Here is a 24,805-nt window from a genome sequence, read left to right as displayed (position 1 = left end):
GTATTCAAAATGAGAATACCACTTTTAACAGTAAGTCAAACATACCATGGTAGACAATAACAGTAAGCATATGGCGAACGCCAACAAGGTATTCAAGAAAGGAAGTATCCTCTCTATTATGTAGAAGAAAGACATAGGATAAGAAAAAGAGGGAAAGAAAGACAAGGGAAGAAAAGAACATTTATATAGTGAAATTTACTAAAGAAAAAAAGTAACATCTACTCTCACCATTTTCTACTCTTTAAAAAAAAAACTAAATAAATAAACTTGTGAAAAGTTATTCTATAGTAGAGAAGATTTACTCAATGTAATAATTTACGGTATTCATAATTAGTAAGCAAAAAAAGTGACTTCAGTTTGTACCAAGAATTGGTGTGAACCCCTTGTACCATTTTTACTATGTGTTTTAAGACTTAATTACCGTATATACTCGAGTATAAGCCGACCCGAGTATAAGCCGACCCCCCTAATTTTGCCACAAAAAACTGGGAAAACTTATTGACTCGAGTATAAGCCTAGGGTGGAAAATGCAGCAGGTACCGGTGAATTTCAAAATTAGAAATAGATACTCCATACCATTGATTATGGCCCCATAGATGCTCCACATAAAGCTGTGCCATATATACAATGCTCTGCACCGTTGCCCCATAGATACTCCACATAAAGCTGTGCCATATATACAATGCTCTGCACCGTTGCCCCATAGATAGCTGTGCCATATATATAATGCTCTGCACCGTTGCCCCATAGCTGTGCCATATAGTGCTCTGCACCGTTGCCCCATAGCTGTGCCATATAGTGCTCTGCACCATTGCCCCATAGCTCTGCCATATAGTGCTCTGCACCATTGCCCCATAGCTGTGCCATATAGTGCTCTGCACTGTTGCCCCATAGCTCTGCCATATAGTGCTCTGCACTGTAGCCCCATAGCTCTGCCATATAGTGCTCTGCACCATTGCCCCATAGCTCTGCCATATAGTGCTCTGCACCATTGCCCCATAGCTCTGCCATATAGTGCTCTGCACTGTTGCCCCATAGCTCTGCCATATAGTGCTCTGCACTGTAGCCCCATAGCTCTGCCATATAGTGCTCTGCACTGTAGCCCCATAGCTCTGCCATATAGTGCTCTGCACTGTAGCCCCATAGCTCTGCCATATAGTGCTCTGCACCATTGCCCCATAGCTCTGCCATATAGTGCTCTGCACCATTGCCCCATAGCTCTGCCATATAGTGCTCTGCACTGTAGCCCCATAGCTCTGCCATATAGTGCTCTGCACTGTTGCCCCATAGATGCTCCACATAAATCTGTGCTGCTGCAATAAACAAAATAAAACACATACTCACCTTTCTTGCTTGCAGCTCCCCAGCGTCCGGTCCCGGCGTCTCTCCGCACTGACAGATCAGGCAGAGGGCGGCGCGCACACTATATGCGTCATCGCACCCTCTGCCTGAACAGTCAGTGCAGAGAGACGCCGGGAAGATGACGCGACGCCCGGCGTGTGGAACGCGGACAGGTGACTATGCGATACTTACCTGCTCCCGGCGTCCCGCTCTTTCCCCCTGCCTGTCTTCGGTGCCGCAGCCTCTTTCTCTGTCAGCGGTCACCGGCACCGCTTCATTAGAGAAATGAATATGCGGCTCCGCCCCTATGGGGGGTGGAGCAGCCTATTCATTTCTCTAATGAGCGGTCCCACGTGACCGCTCAGGGGAAGAGGCTGCGGCACCCGGAGACAGTGGGACGTGCAGGGGGAGCGCCAGGACCCCCGGAAGCAGGTAAGTATATGACCGTGCTCACCCGCCGACCCCACCACCGATCATGACTCGAGTATAAGCCGAGGGGGCACTTTCAGCCCAAAAATTTGGGCTGAAAATCTCGGCTTATACTCGAGTATATACGGTATGTGTTGTTGTTTTTTTTTTTTACATGAAAGAGACCAACACGTACCCACGGATACAACACGTACCCATTACAATTTATGGTGCTGTTCACATGGTCCGTGTGTCCGGAAACATGTCTGTTTTTTCTCCAACGATTAAAAAATATGAACAGCGCTCCAGCCAGGTGTATAGGTATCAAAAAGGAGGTATTTATTAAGCCATAAAAAGCAACGTTTCGACCAACATTTGGTCTTTTTCAAGCATGAAAAAGACCAAATGTTGGTCGAAACGTTGCTTTTTATGGCTTAATAAATACCTCCTTTTTGATACCTATACACCTGGCTGGAGCGCTGTTCATATTTTTTAATCGTTGGAGGATATCCAGGAAGGTTCCCTGGACATGGAACGGGCGCCCCGATAAGTGAGTGCTGTCAGCCCCTTCTCTGTTGTATATGTCCGTTTTTTCTGGCAGCGCAAATGACAGGGGCCAATACAAGTCTATGGGTCCTTGAAAAACATGTACAGCCGCAGATGCCATGTCTGTATTTATCATTGCAAAGAATAGGAGAAGCGTTGTAATTTATTTATCTCTTTATCCATTCGTGAAAAACACTGATGGTAAAAACGGACACACGGATGGTAAAAACGGACACACGATTGACAGACTGATGGTAAAACCCAACACACAGACGAAACATGGATGACACCCTGATGGTAAAATCCGACATACTGATGACGCACTAATGGTAAAATCCGACACACGGATGACAGACTGATGGTAAAACCCGACACACAGACGAAACATGGATACACACTGATGGTAAAATCTGACATACTGATGACGCACTAATGGTAAAATCCGACACACGGATGACAGACTGATGGTAAAATCCGGAACACGGATGACACGCCGATGACACACTGATGGTAAAAACAGGCACACAGATGACACTGATGGTAAAATCTGACACCCGGATGACACACTGATGGTGAAATTCGACACACTTATGACACGCCGATGAGACACTGATGGTAAAAATGGGCACACGGATGACACGCTGATGGTAGAAACGGACACACTGATGGTAAAATCCGACACACTGATGGTAAAAATGGACACACGGATGGTAAAAACGGGCACACTGATGACAAACTGATGCACAACACTGATGACACTGGTACCATTTATTTTATGTTTAAACACCGATGTGTGAATGAGGCCTAAAAAATGTCCAAGCTTCTACTTGCTAAAAGTTAAAAAAACCGGACAGACACATGTGCTATGTATTCTGACTGATTTTTCTCATGGACACATTAATTTTATTTTTTTTGTATGGTCCACCAAAAAACAAGGACAAAGGGAAAACATTTAGTGCCAAAAGATTTATCTGAAGTAAAAGGTGAAATGAAGTTGGGCAAGAATGTCTAAAGATGAACTAAACGTATACCGTGTGAGCCACTCAGATATGTCTGACGCATGTAGTCTTGTTCTAAGCTGTCTAAATTGAAGACTGTAATAAATCTGACGTGTGTAACGGGGGGAATGTTCAAACAGTTTTTTTTTTTTTTTATGTGGATTTTGAAGTGGATCCTCTTTAAAATTTACTTAGAAAACAAACCTCTTGGGGTATGTTCACACTGTCTTTTTTTCCAACTTTTTTCCAGTAAATCTATATATATATATGTATATATATATATATATATATATATATATATATATATATATATAGCATCGTGATTACTTGCTAATCCCGCCCCCTGCACAGTAGCTCCGCCCCCACACATCACCACACACAATCCCACCCCCACCACATTACCACACAATCCCGCCCCCACCACATTACCACACACAATCCCGCCCCCCCACCCCATTACCACACAATCCCACCCCCCACCCCATTACCACACACAATCCCGCCCCCCACCACATTACCACACACAATCCCGCCCCCAGCACATTACCACACACAATCCCGCCCCCACCCCATTACCACACAATCCCGCCCCCCACCACATTACCACACACAATCCCACCCCCACCCCATTACCACACACAATCCCACCCCCCACCACATTACCACACACAATCCTGCCCCCAGCGCATTACCACACACAATCCTGCCCCCACCACATTACCACACACAATCCCGCCCCCCACCACCTCACCACACCTAACCCCGCCCCCCACCACATCACCACACACAACCCCGCCCCCCCACCACATCACCACACATAATCCCTCCCCCACCACATCACCACATAATCCCGCCCCCCAACACATCACCACACATAATCCCGCCCCCCACCACATTACCACACATAATCCCGTCCCCCACGACATTACCACACATAATCCCGCCCCCCCACATTACCATATGAGGCTCCATCCTCACACATTAACACACGAGGCTCCGTCCCTCCACATTACCACACGAGGCTCCGTCCCTCCACATTACCACACGAGGCTCCGCCCCCCCACATTACCATACGAGGCTCCGCCCCCCACATTACCATACGAGGCTCCATCCTCACACATTAACACACGAGGCTCCGTCCCTCCACATTACCACACGAGGCTCCGTCCTCACACATTACCACACAAGGCTCCGTCCCCACACAGTACCACACGAGGCTCCGTCCTCACACATTACCACACGAGGCTCCGCCCCCCCACATTACCATACGAGGCTCCATCCTCACACATTACCACACGAGGCTCCGCCCCCCCACATTACCATACGAGGCTCCATCCTCACACATTACCACACGAGGCTCCGTCCCCACACAGTACCACACGAGGCTCCGTCCTCACATATTACCACAGGAGGCTCCATCCTCACACATTACCACACGAGGCTCCGCCCCCCACATTACCATACGAGGCTCCATCCTCACACATTACCACACGAGGCTCCGTCCCCACACAGTACCACACAAGGCTCCGTCCTCACATATTACCACAGGAGGCTCCATCCTCACACATTAGCACACGAGGCTCCGCCCCCCACATTACCATACGAGGCTCCATCCTCACACATTACCACACGAGGCTCCGTCCCCACACATTACCACACGAGGCTCCGCCCCCCACATTACCACACGAGGCTCTGCCCCCCACATTACCACACGAGGCTCCGCCCCCCCCCACATTACCACATGCAGCACTTCCTTTCTATGAAATTCAACCACTTCAGCTAAGGTAAACGTACATTTAATTGCATCCGCATTCTCCCAAACAAAATGAGCCAAGAAGAGTCGCCAGGTCCTTCTCACAGGCCGCAGGAAAATCCGGACAACGATGCAGTATCTGATCGACAACAACAATATCGACTAAATCGTAGGATTGGTTATCAACAACGAACACCTGAGCAGATTGATAAGGACAGAGAGAGATTATTGTTATTAACTTAATTTTAAGTTATTTTACCACCTGCGTAAGCGCTATTGAATGTTGTCATTATTTACTTTAGTTTAATCACCAGCAGCGTTAATTAGATAGCAATGAGTGTGCCGAGCGTTAGCTGGCTGGAAACATCTAGTCTACTAATAAAAACACCAAAAAGTGCTCACAAAATGCTCAAAAGAATTTTCCTTTTAAGCTCTATGGAAAAACGACTCGTATGTTTAGGCTTTTGACTGTCTTTTAAACGCTTCAGGCCTTCAAGGACACAGATCTGCTATACGAAATGACATTTGTATTCTGGTGTTCTCCAATAAGAAGATGCAGCATCATACTGTAAAATAGAAGTGAATGGGAAGGTTAAAAAACATGGTGAAAAAAAAAACAAAGTAAAAATTATGAAAAATGTATTCAGGAAATGACCAAAAACATTCAGGAGTACAAATTGCCTAGAAAACGCCATAATAAAAAATTCCTGAAGCGTCTTACTGGAAACCGCTCCCCAGAACATAGCTTAGTGTGAACATACACTCAGGAGTTTCTCACAACACAAACGACCACTGACTTTTCTGCCACAGATTTGAAGAATGTTTTAACAAGTGATATCTGACTTATTAATGTGGTGTGCGCTTTATTACCCCTGGAATCATGACAGGTAGCCAGATTGGGTCTAATTCTAGTGTGTGGACCCTTAGCCACTGTTCCATCTCAGCATTCAACAGCTTTTTCAGGCGGATCCGCTCTGAAACCCATTTCTATTAGCGCCCAAGAAACTTTCAAAAGGATGAACATTTTTATTTCTATGTAAAAATGACTTTCTGTTCAGACTTTTGAGCCGCTTTTAAACACTTCTCATTTTCAAAGATGCCTAACGGTAAATAGAAGTGAGCAGGACCGCTCCTATGGAGGTTTCTGCTCTGAAGATGCTTTATACTTCACACTAAAAAGCAATAGGATCGATAAATTAAACCGTCATCGGACAAAAATGAGAAAATAGTGCTCCGGAAGCGTTAAAAAAAAATAAGCCTCTTCCTCTTGAAAAACTCGACAGATTCACACGCGTGTAAAAAAACATCCTGTGTGTAACCTCTAAACCGCGTTCATTAAAAATGATAGAGTTAAAAAATGCCGCACTCTGCAGGCGGGGGTATATCTGTAATTGGGCTTCCTTCCCAGATTACTCAACTTTGAGGGAACACAGGGGACAGCAGTTCACCCCACAGATCCATGACCTAAATCTAATGTTTGGCCTTGGATTCTGCTGCAAATACACGGCTGAATTTTTCATGTGAAAAATCCATCATGTGTACAAACCCTTATGCAGATATTAAGATTGATGAATTTTCAGTAATCACTTGGCTAATTAGCACACTCCTTATTTGTTTCTCTGAACATCAAAGCTATGGCTGCAGGGAACATACCAGTGGTACTTACTGGAGTTGGGGGCTATACCATTAGGAGTCTGTTGCCTGTTGGTGTGAAGACTTTTGACCTTTGCCGTACAAGCTGTGTGCACCTTTGTCTTGTATTGCTCAAAGCATTGATTGCTTTGCATTGCTGTGAACATTTCCATAAGACTGCTGATGCCTTACAACAGCACAATAAGCACTTTCCTACTGAAAGCTGTGTCGTCCCAGTGCCGCCTGTCCCCGGTATTTGTCCACAGGGCTGAAATGGTGACGTCTCATCTACATTATATGACGCTGCGCTCATTTCCTTGTGCCTCCTACCTTGGCATCTCCGCAGAACCCAGTGATCGACTGCAGCACCATGTTATAGACATGATCTCAGCATTTCAGCCCCCCAAAGACTAGCGGAGAAGCAGCACTGTAGTAGACATGGCGTTAGTAGGTCATAATTCTTTTTTTTTTCTTTTAATGCATAAGCCATTGCCCCATTTTTATCTAAACTTTGCAACCCCTTTAAGGACAGGAACAATTTTTCAATTTTTTTTTCCTTTACTGGTAAAATGCTGTAAGCTTTTATTTTATATTTTTTTAAAGTTGATTATGGGTCCTTTTCCTAACAAATAGGGCATTAATATTGTATTGTTTTCTTTAATTGTGCAGCAAAATCTAAAAAATGAAATAAAATACTAATTCTTGAATAAAACTTGGGTATTTTGCCTGCCATTATGGGCCAGGTATTTGGATATAGTTTAGTTGGAGATACCTTAATTAAAAGGAGCCTATAATAAAAAAACACAGTATTTACCTGCAGCCATCCTGCTAATCAGCAGGTAAATACCATTCTTAACATATTCGGTAGTTTGGCTGCATTGGGAAATAGAAGTTATATTCTCCCTGTGTCCACTCTCTTCCAATTGTCAAGGTGGCCCTGTTGATTGTGAACAGGGCTGCGGAGTCGAGGAGTTGGAGTCGTAGATTTGGTTTACCTACTCCACAGCCCTGGTTGTGAGCAGTCATCACTCCCTACACAGTGTAAAAGCCTAAGGGCTTGTGCACACATTTCAGATTTGGTGCATTTTTGCCATGCAGATTTGTTTTCAAAGCAATCCTAATGCCAGCCAAGTTAATGAGATACCTGAAGTGTCATGCACACGTTGCTTATTTGTGACTTGCAGATTTGATGCAGAAAATAACCTGCAGCATGTCAATTCTCTGTGCGGGTTTGACAGCGTTTTTCGCCATTGACCTCACTCAAATCAATCAAAAACCACCAAAAACGCATAAAAAATGCATCCAAAACGGCGTTTTTGCAGCTGCGTCTTTCCTGCCAAGAGATGCAGAAATGTCTCCATCCGTTTACTCAGCGTGTGCACATAGCCTTATTCACTCCTCCTGCTACTTGACTGACCTCTTGCTCCTCACACGCTGCGGAGCATGATGTCACTCAAGGAGAGGGGGAGTGATTAGCACTTTTGCTCTCCCTTTGTTATTTTACAGGATAAGAATTGTTTGGGGACCACTTTATTGGGCGTTGAAACCTCGTATTCTAACTTTGTCAGGTGTAGCCCTTTATCTGTCTTTTACTTTTTTTTACATTATACTTTTTCTCTTGTTCACTTTTTACTTTTGTTATTTTTTATGTTTCTCTGACAAAAAGGTCCGAAAAGTACCTTTGGGTTCTTGATTTCTTTTTTTACTTATTTTTTTTCTATTTATTTCCCTTGGCTGCTATGCACAAGACATTTTTCTTCATCTATTTATAATCCTTTTTTATTTTATGCACAGTATTTCTATGCCAGCAACCACCCTTATGTTTGAGACAGTTTTAATTAACCATTGTGTCTGGGTGTATTACTCATCGGCCTCAAATTGGCATATTTAGTTAACTCCCTGTTGCACTGTAAAGATATTATATAGACCAGGGCTTTCTCAACTTTTTTTATTCTAAAGCCTCTACAGAAAGACCAAGATAGTGTAGGGGACTCTGTAATAGTGGCACAAGGGTACGTCAGTTGTTCAGTTTATGATTTTTGCTTCCTAATGTTTGTGTGCCATTAAAATCTGACTCAATAATGTTGCTAAACTAGATATTTCTGCAGTCAAAAAAAGCCATTTGCAGCTTATAATCACTTCTAGGTGAACTATCTTCTCTGCTGGGCCTCACCAACAAGTAGGAGGTGCCTCAAGGTTGAGCCTCACAGTTTACAGACAACCTTTACCAAATTGGCTGCAGAGAGCAGAATCAAATGCCTTTTTTTTTTTTAATTTTTCATTTCGCCTCTCCATTGCAGAGATATTAGCAATCAAAGTATTTGGCACCTATTGAGTTAATTTTAAGTCCAAGTCAGTGTGATCAGACAGTTTTCACTGGGGGCGTGTTCTTCTTTCCCCTGTATGATTCTGACCAATCATAAGCAAGCAGCAACACTCAAAGCAAAGAAGCACGCGCCCCCTCCAAAGCTTAAAGCGGGTTTCTCAAGAGTTGCAGGGAAGATAATTAGCCATCTCGTTGGAGCAGAGAAGATGAGGACAATGAGGCGAACTCCTGCAAAAGCACATGGTAGTTAGGTGCTATACTTTCTGAAAACTCAGGCAACTCATAGATGCCACAGCCGTCCTTAAACAGCTTTGAGTGATGACAGATTCTTGTTGGGTTACCGGAGTAACTCGGTGTGGATTAGTACAAAGGGACCTGACCATAGAAGAAAGAAGCAAGGCCCAATCCTGAAGCCGGGACAGGTGAGTTACACACTAGCTGAGAGCTCCAACATTTACCATTTTTTGTTGTGAGCAGTAGATGTGGGATAACAGTAGCCGAAGAATGGATCAGTAAAGTGCACGTGTAGCCATAGCTCCACTCAAATGGCAGAGCTGCGTCCTAGGGATAAATGGTTCAAAATAGTGGAACCCAAGCGATCGGTAAGTATCCCCTATACAGCCGACAGAGGATATTTTGCTAAGTTTGGACAGTTTATTCTCTGTAATTTTATAACTATGTGTAATATTCCAGATTAGTGGATCGTCAGGAACAGGTATCAATAAAAACACAATTCAAGAATCTGAATTCTAGCATCTTATATTTCCTGAAATTAAGAATTTATAAGTATCCAAAAGTGTAAAACTCACGTGGCACACTGCTTATGTGTTTCAGGCTTAGCAGCCGTTAGTCATGGCATAGATTTGTTAACTGGGTGTATGGCTTGTTGATGATTAGGCTAAAACGCCAAGTCCTATCTTATCCAACACATTTTCTATAATTTAGAATAAATATATATTTCATAATTAAATATTCAATATTTTAGTATAGAAACGGTGCAGAAAAATTTTTCTGTTTGAAAGTATGTATAGATCCTGAATGTAAGAAATGTTGCCTGGTTTACTAGTAAGGTTAAAGAAGCCCTCCTCCCATTAAAATGTTTATCCTCTTAATATATTGCAATCATCATATTATATGGCCCTGTGTACTTACAATTGCTAATTTTGCCTCTCTACCCAGCTAATTCTTCTCTTTTCCATTAGGTCTATGACCTCATGTGATTAAAAACTGACTAGCTGACTCCTTCTAAGCCCTATATAGAAACAGGAGGTCAATTTTCCCTGTAGGAGTCATAAATCACTGCAAAAGTCTATATCAGGGGGAGAAGGGAGCAGCTGGGTCAGGAGTTGCAGAGAGGAATGATAAAGGTCAGGTACAAGACACTTCCTGTTTCTGCAGAGAGAAGAACTTACTGGGTAAAAAGGCAAAGTGAGCAATTGTAAGTCCACAGTGCTATGTAATATGATTGCAACATATTAAAAGGATCAAAACTGATGGGAGTGCTTGTTTAAGAAAAGAGAGCTATTACATTAACATTATAAAAATTATCTGTTTGAATTCGCTTTACAATTCTTTTTTTATTTTGGGTTAAAGGGTTATTCCCACAATGGCAACATTTAGTTTTTTTTTGCAGAGCACTGCATCTGCATAACTATTGATATTATACAGTACAATCCCAACATATGGTTTCTTTTTTGTGCCCTTGTGTCTTTTTCCATTTTCTTATGCCCCTCTGTGCAAACAGATTCACAGAGCTGAATGGGCAGTCTGTCTGCTAAAACTACATTTCCCATGAGCATCCTGCTCCTTCTCAGTGCTGCAGGCCCCTCCGTCTGCTCTGCTGTGTGCTTCCTAATAGAGATAGATGGATGCAAGATACATGCAATTTTTATTTAGATGTACGAGTTGACCATTGAACATTTTCAATGTAATGTCGGTCACCCACAATTTGATCAGTGTTCACCACTATTTACAAATGTCACATTTCTTTGCTGGTTCATGGTGATCAGAGTTTACCCCTGCATGCACAATAGAGCTTAGCATAGAATAGCCATAGCTCCCAACCGTCCCTCATTGTGCGGGACTGTCCCGGTTTTGATGCTTTGCCCCGCCGTCCAGCACGGGACGCTCTGATCCCGCAGACAGCAGGAGAAGCAACCGACGCCCCCTTGTCTTTGTTTATCTTCCAGTGTGCGTGGTACAGCTCAGAGGGAGAAAGAGAGGAGACATGTTTGAGGTATGTGTCACGCCCCCTTGTGTTAGGCCACGCCCCTTCCCCTTCGGGTATGTTCCTGAGTGAGTCTCCAGTGTGCGTGCGGTACAGAACTTCAGAGAGGGAGACACAGAGGGGACACTTCTGTTCTTTGAGGTACATAAGTTACAACACAGTCAGTCACCACCTCCAGGGCTTATCTGCCGAACACAGCCCTGGGTGCCGCAATAAGCAGGAGACCAGTGGACTGCTGAGCTAATCTCATGCCTGGCTAGTAAACTAATCGTGCGTGGAATGAGTGGGGCTGAGCAGGGTGGGATGGACACTTACAGCCTTCTCTGTTACTGGCCTCTGCTGCTGTGATTGCAGATCGACGTATCAGGTATGGAGAAGTCTGTGCAGTTAGCCGTGTGTGTATGAGGTGTACGGAGCGGAGCCGTGTGTGTGCAAGGTGTACGGAGCGGAGCCGTGTGTGTACGAGGTGTATGGAGCGGAGCCGTGTGTGTATGAGGTGTATGGAGCGGAGCTGAATGTGTACGAGGTGTACAGAGTGGAGCCGTGTGTGTATGAGGTGCATGGAGTGGAGCTGAATGTGTACGAGGTGTACGGAGCGGAGCCGTGTGTGTACGAGGTGTTTGGAGCAGAGCCGTGTGTGTACGAGGTGTATGGAGCAGAGCGTGTGTGTACGAGGTGTACGGAGTGGAGCCGCGTGTGTATGAGGTGTATGGAGCGGAGCGTGTGTGTACGGAGTAGAGCTGTGTGTGCAAAGTGTACGGAGCACGGCCAATATACAGTATGGAGCATCATGTGTGGTCTCTATACAGAATGGAGCATCATGTGGGGCCATTATACATTATGGAGCATCATGTGTGGCCATTATACAGTATGGAGCGTCATGTGCGGCCATTATACAGTATGGAGCATAATGTGCGGTCATTATACAGTATGGAGCATCATGTGTGGTCATTATACAGAATGGAGCATCATGTGGGGCCATTATACAGTATGGAGCATCATGTACGGTTATTATACAGTATTGAGCATCATGTGGGGCCATTATACAGTATGGAGCATCATGTACGGTCATTATACAGTATGGAGCATCATGTGCGGTCATTATACAGTATGGAGCATCATGTGTGGCCATTATACAATATGGAGCATCATGTGTGGCCATTATACGGTATGGAGCACTGTGTGGCCATATTTTTTGTTTATAATTATTGTATATGAAACAGTGTGATCAGCAGTGCTAAATGGGTGTGGTTGGGACGTGGATATGGGTGTGACTAATTATTAATGGGTGTGGTCAGAGGCGTGGCCTAAAATTTGCCACGGCGCGCAAACCTCTTTCCCATCTTCAAAAGTTGGGAGGTATGGAATAGCTGAGAGCTTCAACACGCTTGCTAGGGCAATGAGGATGCCCTGTTTTATTAGGCAGGGTCATAGGATTATATTTTTGTATGAATGCAGCTGTTATCTTTGAAGTATGCAGCTGAGCTGAGCTGTGCTTATTACCCTGCTGTCGATGTTTTATTAGACAGGGTCATTAGGTGCATCTGAGCTTGCTCGACAGAGAGTATTAGATCTATTAGAGGACGACTCCAGTATTAAACCAGTGGAGTCTAAAGAGCGCCCTTAGGAGGTCATAATTAGTGGGGTGATCATGGGCCGCAAATCAGGACAGAATTAATCTGTACTTAAAGAAAACTGAGACCACATTCTGATTTTGTGAAGAACCCCTTAAGTATAGTTGCATTATAGTTGTAGTCTGTCTAGGCCTAAGGTGCTGGGAAGCATAATTAAAGGCAATTAGTTTTCTGCTCTTTTAATTAAGCCGTAATCATACAGAGACCCGTTTGTCACTGTGGCACATTGAATGATCTAATAGATTAGCACCTTTTATACTTAGTAGTTAATATTTACCATCTGTTTAAGGCTCGTTACTGAAGTGTCATGTTTTTTCCCACAGTTTATTTCTCACTTGTTTTCCTGAGAGATGGTGACTGTAATATGTAAGCAGACCATCTGGAGACCACAGTGATCTCTAGGTTAGGGATACCCTTGCTTTTTTGTTTCATGGATCTAAATTGTAAGCCTCAATTATCCAATGACAGTGTTTGTCAACCTTTTTGGCTCTACTAAAAAAAAAAAAAAATACCCTGGGGTAATCATATCAAATATTGTCTTAGGAGTATAAAAAATACACTGTACTTCCTTTATATAAAGCTAATATACACTATGTCCCCAGAGTATATAAAAATATTTACTGTGCCCTGAATAAAAAATATTCTCTGTTCCACTGTTCTGAATATAAAAGAATACACTTTTCCCTCTGAATATAAGATATATACACTATGTCCCCTGAAGATACAAAATATTAACTGTTCCCCCAAATATAAAAATATACTTTGTGCCTACTAAACATAAAAAAATGAAACTGTGCCCACTAAATACAGCCATGGCCAAAAGTGTTGGCACCCTTGAAATTATTCCAGAAAATGAAGTATTTCTCTCAGAAATTTATTGCAATTACACGTTTTGTTATACACATGTTTATTTCCTTTGTGTGTATTGGAACAACGCAAAAAAAGGCAAATTGGACATAAATTTCACTTAAAACCCCCAAAATGGGCCTGCCAAAATCGTTGTCACCGTTCCAAAATTGTGGGTAAACAGCTTTGTTTCAAAGCACGTGATACTCGTTCAAACTCGCCTGTGGCAAGTAACTGTTATGAGCAATATGAAAAACACCTGAAAGCAGAGAAAAAGTGGAGAAATTGACTAAATTCTTGCATTGTGTTTCTGTGTGTGCCATACTAAGTATGCAGAACAGAAAGAGCAGAAGAGAACTGTATGAGGACTTGTGACCTTGAGATTGTTGTTTTGTTCAACAATTTTGGTTCTAATTTCATCTCCAGAAATCTTGATTGTTCCATTGTTCTCAGTGCGCAACATAATCAAGAAGTTTGCAACCCATGGCACTGTACCTCCCTGTACGGCAGAGAAATAGTGATGAAAGGTTGCAACGCAGGATAGTCCAGATGGTGGATAAGGAGCCCCAATCAAGTTGCGAAGAAATTCAAGCTGTCCTGCAGGCTCAAGGTGCATCAGTGTCAGCGCAAACTATCTGTCAACATTTGAATGGATGAAACGTTATGGCAGGAGACCCAGGCGGACCCCACTGCTGACACAGAAACATAAAAAAGCTAGACTGCAGCTTGCCAAAGTGTACGTGAGTAAGTCTAGGTTCACATTAGCGTTTCTGTTTGCAGCGTATCATCTGCATGCGCAAACGCATGCCAGAACGCATGCAAACACATGTTTACGCAGCGTTATTTATCTGCATCAGCTTACGCATGACGGCAAAAAAAGCGCTGCATGTGCATGCGTTTGCGTTGATTATGCACGTGTGTTCGATATTTCCAGGAGGATGTATCTCAATGGGCGTGTCTCAATCAGTTCCAGGACATGCGCTAGTCCGAACATCGAACGTATGCTTGTCCTACTTGACAGTAATGCGTTGTTTTGACGCACTCTATCCGCAGTCATCCGCATGCGGATGACTGCTAATAATTGATGCCTCAAAAAATGCAACATGTTGCATTTTCCCGACCCTGCAGGACACCGCGAAATGACGCATGCGTACGCATTCACATGCGAATTGATACAAAAGCATGTCCCTGCGTACACCATGTTAAAGATAGGTACGCAAGACGCATGTGGATCTATACAGATCAAACGCTGCGCACAGATACGCAAATGTGAAACCGGCCTAAGCCAAAATCCTTTTGGGAAAGCGTCTTGTGGACAGTTGAGACCAAGATAGTGTTTTGGTAAAGCACATCATTCTCTTTACCGAAAATGCAGTGAACCCTTCAAAGAAAAGAACAATACTGAAGTTATTCAACGCTTGTTTCCCAGCCTCTTTCCACCAGCTGAGGAATAATGATGGGACAGAATGATCACTAATAGATCTCTAACAGATCACCATACAGTATCATGTTATCAGCAGCACATCTACAGTTTACGCCGGCGATGTGCTGCTGAGAACAATGATTTTTGTTCCGGCAAAAACAATCTGAATATGCAGCATTTTACTTGTTTAGTAAAATACATCCCATAGTCCTCCATATACACTGTGTTCCAAATTATTATGCAAATTGGATTTACGTGTCATAAAGATTTAATTGTTTTGTTTTTCAAATAAACTCGTGGATGGTATTGTGTCTCAGGCCTCAATGAATCACTGAAATCAATCTTAAATACATGTGATAAGTAGTTTTCCAGGTGATTCTAATTAAAGGAAAACTACTCACAAATGATGTTCCACATTATTATGCAGGTCACAGATTTCAAGCAATATGGGAAATAAAAAGGATCTCTCTGCTGCTGAAAAGCATTAAATAGTGCAATGCCTTGGACAAGGTATGAAAAAATTAGATATTTCACAAAAACTTAAGAGTGCTCATCTAACTCTGATGAGATTTGTGTTATGATCCGGGGGAAGGATCTCAAGACTACCTGAAACATATAACCAGAATAGTAGGACGAGTTCTGGGAATGTGGAAGCTATACTGACCGCAATCCTGATCCTATCCACACACACTAAAGGTAGCCGTGGAGCGTTACCTGAAAACCTAGACGCCTCTTGACAGCCTGAGAAACTGACTACCCCTAGAGAGGAAGCAAAGACCTCACTTGCCTCAGAGAAATAACCCCAAAGTTTTAGATAGCCCCCCACAAATAATAACGGTGAGTTAAGGGGAAAATACAAACATAGAAATGAAAACAGGTTTAGCAAAAGAGGCCCGCTAATACTAGATAGACAGGAAATAGGAGTCTGTGCGGTCAGTACAAAAACTATCAAAAATAAACCACGAGAATACAAGAACCCCCACACCAACTAACGATGTGAGGGGCGCACTCTGCACCCCAGAACTAACCAGCAAGCGAAAAATCACATAAAAGCAAGCTGGACAGAACTCATAATATACTGAGAAACGTTTTCAAAGAAATCGTGAGCAAAATAAACAAGCAAACTTAGCTTCTCCTAGCAGGAGACTGGTCACAAGGAATATTCAGGAGAGCAATGAATCAGGACTGAATACACCGACAGCAGGCCTCAAGTGAAGGTCCAGCTGGATTAAATAGGCCCCGCTTAGCAGGAAAATGAAACAGCTGAACCCAGCCAAGACCAGCCATATCGCTAAAGGCCACCAGAGGGAGCCCAAGAACAAATTCACAACAGATTTGTGACTGAAACAGAGCACAGACAGAGTTCATGCAAATAAAGGCATAATGAGGAAGTTTTTTGCCAGACAAATTCATTGGATTAAGAGAGCAGCTGCCAAAATACCATTACAAAGCCGCATTTGAAGCTGCTGGTGCATCTGGAGTCCCTCGAACCTCAAGGTGTAGGATCCTTCAAAGGCTTGCTGTGGTGCATAAACCTACTATTCCGCCACTCCTAAACCGTGTTCACAAGCAGAAATGGTTGCAGTGGGCCCAGACATACATGAAGACTAATTTTCAAACAGTCTTGTTTACTGATGAGTGCCGAGCAACCCTGGACGGTCCAGATGGATGGAGTAGTGGATGGTTGGTGGATGGCCACCATGTCCCAACAAGGCTGCGACGTCAGCAAGGAGGTGGAGGAGTCATGTTTTGGGCTGGAATCATGGGGAACCAGCTGGTAGGGCCCTTTAAGGTTCCTGAAGGTGTGAAAATGACCTCAGCAAAGTAAATAGAGTTTCTGACTGACAACTTTCTTCCATGGTCTGAAAAGCAGAAACGTGCCTTCAGGAACAAAATCATCTTCATGCATGACAATGAATACCTCTGAGTAATTGGCTGCTATGGGCATAAAAGGAGATAAACTAATGGTGTGGCCACCATCTTCCCCAGACCTCAACCCTATAGAGAACCTTTGGAGTATCATCAAACAAAAGATCTTTGAGGGTGGGAGGCAGTTCACATCAAAACAGCAGCTCTGGGAGGCTATTCTGACTTCATGCAAAGAAATACAAGCAGAAACTCTCCATAAACTCACAAGTTCAATGGATGCAAGAATTGTGAAGGTGATATCAAAGAAGGGGTCCTATGTTAACATGTAACTTGGCCTGTTAGGATGTTTTGGAGTTAAATAGCTTTTTTGTTCAGTGAATGTGACCTCTTAATGCTGCAAATTCCACAAATGAGCATTTTCAGTTCTTTAAAACATATCAAATGTTTAGAAATACTACTGTGCCTAATAATTTGGAACAGTGCATTTTGAGTTTTTATTGATTTTGGAGATTATACTGTTATCATTGGGAGGTTTCTTCAATAAAATTCGATGTATACTCTAACGGGTGATGACTTTTATTAGACTGACTGTCATTTACACTGACCATTTAGGAAAATCCGAGAAAAATGTAATTTGCATAATAATTTGGAACATAGTGTATTATAATGTGCACCACAGTCCTCCATATAGTATAATACACTCCCTATAGTCCTCCATATATTAAAATACACTGCTCAGTCCTCCACATAGTATAATACACTCCTCATAGTCCTCCATATAGCATAATACACTCCTCATTGTGCTCCATATAGTATAATGCACCGCCATAGTCATCTATGTAGTACAATTCACTTCCCATAGTATATTGCACCCCATAGTTCTTCATATAGTATAACGTATTCCCCATAGTCCTCGATACAGTATAATGCAGCCCACATATAGTATAATCCAGCCACCACCCTACAGAGTATAATGCAGCCACCCCACAGATTATAATGCAACCACCCCACAGAGTATAATGTAACCCCCCATAGAATATAATGCAGCCCCCTCATAGAGTATGACGCAGTCACCCCTCAAGGAATATAAATATAATACAGCCCCCCATAGAATATAATGTAGCCCAGAATAGAATAGAATACAGCCCACCTCCCCACAGAATATAATGCAGCCCCATCAAAGAGTATGATATCATCCCTCATAAAATCTAGCCCCCCATAGAATATAATACAGCCCACCTCCCCATAATATATAATGTAGCTTCCCATAGAATATAATGCAGCCCCCCATAGTATACAACACAGCCTCCCCCATAGAATATAATATACCCCCACAATAGTATATAACACAGCAACATAGTATATAACACAGCCACATAGTATATAACACAGCCTCCCCATAGAATATAATATACCCCCATAGTATATAGCAAAGCCCGCATAGTATATAGCACAACCTGCATAGTATATAGCACAGCCTGCATAATATAGCACAGCCCATGTAGTAGATAACACAGCCCACATAGTATATAACACAGCACACGTAGTATATAACACAGCCCACATAGTAGTATACAGCACAGCCCACAGAGTAGTATACAGCACAGCCCACAGAGTAGTATACAGCACAGCCCACACAGTGGTGTACAGCACAGACCACACAGTAGTATACAGCACAGCCCACACAGTAGTATACAGCACACACAGCCCACACAGTAGTATACAGCATTGCCCACACAGTAGTATACAGCACAGCCCCCCCCCCCCCCCCCGATAATGGCCCCACAGTCCAGTTAAAAAAAACCCACACTCCTCACCTCTCCTCATGCCCGCACTGCTCCCTGCTCCAGTCTCGGTGGCTGCCGCTGCACTGCCTAGCACACAGTGAGTGCGCGATGACGTCATCGCGCACCCGCAGAGGCAGAGCTGAAAATGATGGGAGAGGGAGCGTCGTCAGACGCTCTCTCTTCCATCATTGCATTGAACTGTACCGGTGTCATAGACGCCGGTATAGTTGAATGCGGTGGCGCTGGCGCGGGGTCGAGTCAGCACTGGCGCCGCTGACAACGGCACAGCTTGTAGCGGCCCACTACTGGCACCGACCCTTCTGGCATTTGCCAGAACTGCCTGATGGCCAGTCCTTCCCTGGGTTGCAACCATCTAGTTGAAACTGAAGGTGGTTTGCTACAAAAAGGACTTTACAGACTCAAAAGTGAACACTATCCTGTGAATGTAGCCTTAGAAAATCTGCTGCAGTGTGTCCTAATGTCTCACATTCTCATTCACCTTTTTAATGAGGAATCCGGATAGAGACTTGTGGAAATTTAAGGTATATTTACCTGTGGCACATTTGTTGCACACAACTGTGTGACTACTATACATAAGGCCAGGCTCCTCTGCAGTATTTTGATTAGCATTTTTATATAAGATTAGTAATTAAAAGCCAATACCGGAAGTGGAACAGAGAAAAGACATGTAGGAAACTCCTTGCAGCTCTTCTGTATTTTTGACCCACTCCTCGTTTTGGCTTATAAATACTGACGTGAAATACTGACCAAAACACATGTGAACGAGGGCAAAATAGAGATTGTCAATATCAAAACGTAATCTAAAAGAATATTAACAAATTGCGGCACAGACATCAGAGATATTCTAATGGTTACCTCATCACTAGGAGAAGCTGCGTCTGCCGTGCACTTGAAACATATTCTAGTGGCACTTTGTGGCCTCAGAAAAAAATTAGGAAGAATGTGAAAAACGGACACTGATTTCCTTCTTTCTCTTCGCTAATATTGTGAATATATTTAAAAAATACAAATATAACACTGACATAAAAATTAGGCCTCATGTATCATGTAAAACAGAGGCGAAAATAGTTTCAGTAACTGAACTTGAAAGCATGGTCCGGTCTTGAACTGGTTAAACAAATTAATTCACAAATTTGGCAATTGGAAATTATTGAGCCTAGCAGTATGGGTATTATTTTTTTCTAATATAGCTCTTCATGGATATCTTTGACTCCTGTACATATTGCAACACCAATTTTGGGGTCTGTTGAGCGTCAGCTCTTAACCCAGAATTTTTTTGATTCTGCGGCACCAGTTGTGCATATCAAAAACAGTTCACTGGGCGCCCACTTTCCATGCTCAGGACCAAGCCAGCAAGCTGGGCTTCTTATACATTTAAAGTTTTAGGAAAGGTTGAGACCAGACCATGTCGGCTCCAAGACCTCAAATGATATGCTTTAACAGATATAACTGGGCACCTGGGAGGGCTAGCTCTCCTGAGGGAGACTTCAGAGGGAACCAACTGGTAGATGGTTTGATTAGTCTTTTAACCCTTTATTCAGGTCAGACAACTGATTTTCACGAGTTTCCTTTAGCTTCGTGCTGCCTGTGCATAGTTTTCCATCTTGTGGGTCCTATGGCAAAAGATGGTGTAGGTATGCACTTCAAGGTAGACACTGTAGGTTAGACACTAAGTAGGCACGTCCAAGGTTAGACACTGTAGGTAGGCACTTCAAGGTTAGACACTGTAGGAAGGCACTACAAGGTTAGACACTGTAGGTAGGCACTACAAGGTTAGACACTGTGGGTAGGCACTGCAAGATTAGACACTGTAGGTAGGCACTTCAAGGTTAGACACTGTAGGTAGGCACTGCAAGGTAAGACACTGTAGGTAGGCACTTCAAGGTTAGACACTGTAGGTAGGCACTTCAAGGTTAGACACTAGGTAGGCACTTCAAGGTTAGACGCTGTAGGTAGGCACTTCAAGGTTAGACACTGTAGGTAGGCACTTCAAGGTTAGACACTGTAGGTAGGCACTTCAAGGTTAGACACTGTAGGTAGGCACTTCAAGGTTAGACACTAGGTAGGCACTACAAGGTTAGACACTGTAGGTAGGCACTACAAGGTTAGACACTGTAGGTAGGCACTTCAAGGTTAGACACTGTAGGTAGGCACTTCAAGGTTAGACACTGTAGGTAGGCACTTCAAGGTTAGACACTGTAGGAAGGCACTACAAGGTTAGACACTGTAGGTAGGCACTACAAGGTTAGACACTGTGGGTAGGCACTGCAAGATTAGACACTGTAGGTAGGCACTTCAAGGTTAGACACTGTAGGTAGGCACTTCAAGGTTAGACACTGTAGGTAGGCACTTCAAGGTTAGACACTAGGTAGGCACTTCAAGGTTAGACGCTGTAGGTAGGCACTTCAAGGTTAGACACTGTAGGTAGGCACTGCAAGGTAAGACACTGTAGGTAGGCACTTCAAGGTTAGACACTGTAGGTAGGCACTTCAAGGTTAGACACTAGGTAGGCACTTCAAGGTTAGACGCTGTAGGTAGGCACTTCAAGGTTAGACACTGTAGGTAGGCACTTCAAGGTTAGACACTGTAGGTAGGCACTTCAAGGTTAGACACTGTAGGTAGGCACTTCAAGGTTAGACACTAGGTAGGCACTACAAGGTTAGACACTGTAGGTAGGCACTACAAGGTTAGACACTGTAGGTAGGCACTTCAAGGTTAGACACTGTAGGTAGGCACTTCAAGGTTAGACACTGTAGGTAGGCACTTCAAGGTTAGACACTGTAGGAAGGCACTACAAGGTTAGACACTGTAGGTAGGCACTACAAGGTTAGACACTGTGGGTAGGCACTGCAAGATTAGACACTAGGTAGGCACTTCAAGGTTAGACACTGTAGGTAGGCACTGCAAGGTAAGACACTGTAGGTAGGCACTTCAAGGTTAGACACTGTAGGTAGGCACTTCAAGGTTAGACACTAGGTAGGCACTTCAAGGTTAGACACTGTAGGTAGGCACTTCAAGGTTAGACACTGTAGGTAGGCACTTCAAGGTTAGACACTGTAGGTAGGCACTTCAAGGTTAGACACTGTAGGGTAGGCACTACAAGGTTAGACACTGTAGGTAGGCACTGCAAGGTTAGACACTGTAGGTAGGCACTGCAAGGTTAGACACTGTAGGTAGGCACTACAAGGTTAGACACTGTAGGTAGGCACTACAAGGTTAGACATTGTAGGTTATGACAGAAAAACAACTGGCAGATCCAAACTAGTTTCATTCCATGTCAAGTGAACCAATGATTTTTACCACTATATTTTTAATTCTTTTGAGATTTTGGTATTTGGTAATAGTTTGTCAGAGAATGCAAAATGTGAAGAAAAAAAAATTCTAGATATTTTTTTTTATTTTTTATTGATTTTCAAAGTTCGGAAAAAGTGCGAATTTCGGTGTTGCCTGCCCTTACATTTCTCCCCATAACTCAGGCTAGAAAAGAGATAGAGAAACAAAATAAACACCATTCTACTCAGAACTGTACATGCTTTCACCAGATATGTCACAAGAGTATCTTTGATAATAATTTACCTATGCGAACGCAAGCGCAAAACTTTAAAACCCATTTCCGAAAAAAACGTTTAATTTAAATATTTCAAAAACTGCACATGTGCCTGTTATGCTCCTAGCCACTTCTGCACCAAAATACAAGTTGGGATCGTGATGGGATCATATTTTAAAAAATAAAACTATTACAGTGTCAGTTCAAAAATCTTGATTTCAGGTCTGTTCAGCCTGTGGTGTAGAAGTGTGGGGTCTATATTTACCAAATAATCCATGATTGCTAGATATTACGGTATTATTTATTATGTTACAGAGTATTAGAAGCAGGAGAGGACAGAGGAGAAAGCTTTGTTAGGGCCCAACCTGAGATTGAACAGGGGTAGACGGTGACTGCAGAGCAGATGACCGGCCGGCAGCTCGGGTCTTCAGAGGCCGTATTCACACCAAATCTTATCACCCAGGCAACTCCTCAAATGGAGGGAGAAAAATACTCTTACCATCCAGTCCATGTATTGTACGAACCAGGACTACGGGGAGGAGGAGGAGAGTTTGTTATAACATCGGTTACAGGAAGCAGAACCCATCAGAGGGACTCAGCAATACCGGACTGTCATCCCATGTAGTGGAAATAAAGACAGTGACGTCCATGACGTGGTAGAAGGCAGCACAAGATCGGCCATGGATGACACAACTGGTGATGTGACCTGTGAATATGATGGGCGCTGGCGGCTACTGGACTCTCCAAAGATTGTGAAAATGAAGACGTAGAAGTGACTTTTCTGCACCTTCTGGTCCAGCGCCGTCCTTTGTGTATCCAAGAAAATCAGACATTGTAAAAGTGAACAAAAAACAGATATAACTCAGGTGGAGCCGAGCACCATGACAGCCGCACATACTCTGACACAGAAGGAAACGGCCATTGCTAGTGAGCGCTTATGGACAAGGTCACATTTCACCCACTAGAAGGGACACATTGATGATAGAAGGCCAGTGTAAAAACCTACTATTAATTGTTTGATTAGTTCATATTTTATAGAACGAGGATTTAACTACTGGACTATTCTTCTTAAACACTTCAGAAATGACATGTTTAGTGATATAGTAGAAAAAAAATTGTTCCATGTATAAATAGGTGGTAAAAATATTGGTTCTTTTAATCTTGTTTTTAACATATAATTAGGATCAGACTGTATTTAGAAAACCACACTTGAGGATGTGATCACGTTTTATCTTTTGGCTTGTTCAATGAATTCAGGTTGAAAATGCTGAGCAAGTAGTTATGATGATTAAGATGTATTTATTCTGGCACTTTGGTAGTTGTTTTTTGCGTTTCTTTATTGTTACATATAAATGCTGAATGCAATAAGTTGTAATTTGAAAAGAAAAAGGGAAGAAACTCACACAAACATAAAATCAGATGATTCAAGGCTTAAAAAAAAATACAAATTTGATAGATCCCAATTTGAATCCCTGTACAAATATAAACAAGGACACAAGTAACACACATGCATGTTTTCACAATTTTAAAACATACGTTTTTTTCAGAATTGCGCATCAAAATGTTTAATTTGATTTCACCAAAACAAAATATAAAGAAACATAGTCTTGTGACATATCAAATGAAAGCCGGTACCGTTCTGAGAAAAATGATGCCTCTCCCACCTCTATATCTTAATCATAGCCCGAGATATGATAAAAAATGTAAAGCCATACCAGGCCAAAATCAGCGCTTTTTTAAAACTTTAAAAATCTGTAAAAAATTAACTGATGAAGAAAAAAATTCTAAACTTTTAATTTGTAATTAACTAAAGTTGTACTTCATAAAAACAAAAAATAAAAAAAATCTAAAGACGTCAGGTAAAAAAAATATTCATATTTGGATCACTTGATATGGAATGACCGACTAGTGTGAATAGGTGCACACCAGGAGCAGCTACCTCCATATACAATATACAAAAAAAGGTTGCACTCTATCGTGCCAAAGCATGTCGAATATGAAATGCATGAAATATGAATAGCAAAATGGCTTTTTGAACACTAGGAAAAATATTTATGAGATGCTTTGCACAGAATTTGGTAAAATAGTGTGAGCTCATCAACCATCGTCAAGGAGCACTCCTCCCATCACCATGTGGTTTTTAATTACATCTAATCCCACTTGGTTCCGGCCAACCCATATATGTAGGCTTTACTGAGAGAGGTGTCCACATTCACCCATGCATTCAGACATTAACCTTAGGTAAGTGTTCACATTTGGACAGGGAGGTCAGGGACCCATCAGATTAATGAGGTCATCTTGACGATGGTTGATGGGCTCACACTATTTGGCCAAATTCTGTGCAAGCGTCTCATAAATATTTTTCCTAATGTTCAAAAAGCCATTTTGCTATTCATATTTCTTGTATTCCATGCTTTGGCACGATAGAGTGCAACCTTGTTTTAGAG

The 24,805-nt window shown here is 42.8% G+C and overlaps 1 protein-coding gene across 3 annotated transcripts in view; it reads left to right on the top strand.

Moving 5' to 3' along the window:
• Nucleotides 1-24,805, top strand: part of WDPCP (WD repeat containing planar cell polarity effector) — a 357,770-nt gene that overhangs the window by 95,588 nt on the left and 237,377 nt on the right. The window lies entirely within an intron of this gene.

The sequence above is a fragment of the Ranitomeya variabilis genome, chromosome 2 (genome assembly GCF_051348905.1).
Source record: "Ranitomeya variabilis isolate aRanVar5 chromosome 2, aRanVar5.hap1, whole genome shotgun sequence".
Lineage (NCBI taxonomy): Eukaryota > Metazoa > Chordata > Amphibia > Anura > Dendrobatidae > Ranitomeya > Ranitomeya variabilis.
This window is presented reverse-complemented; position numbering and strand designations above follow the sequence as displayed.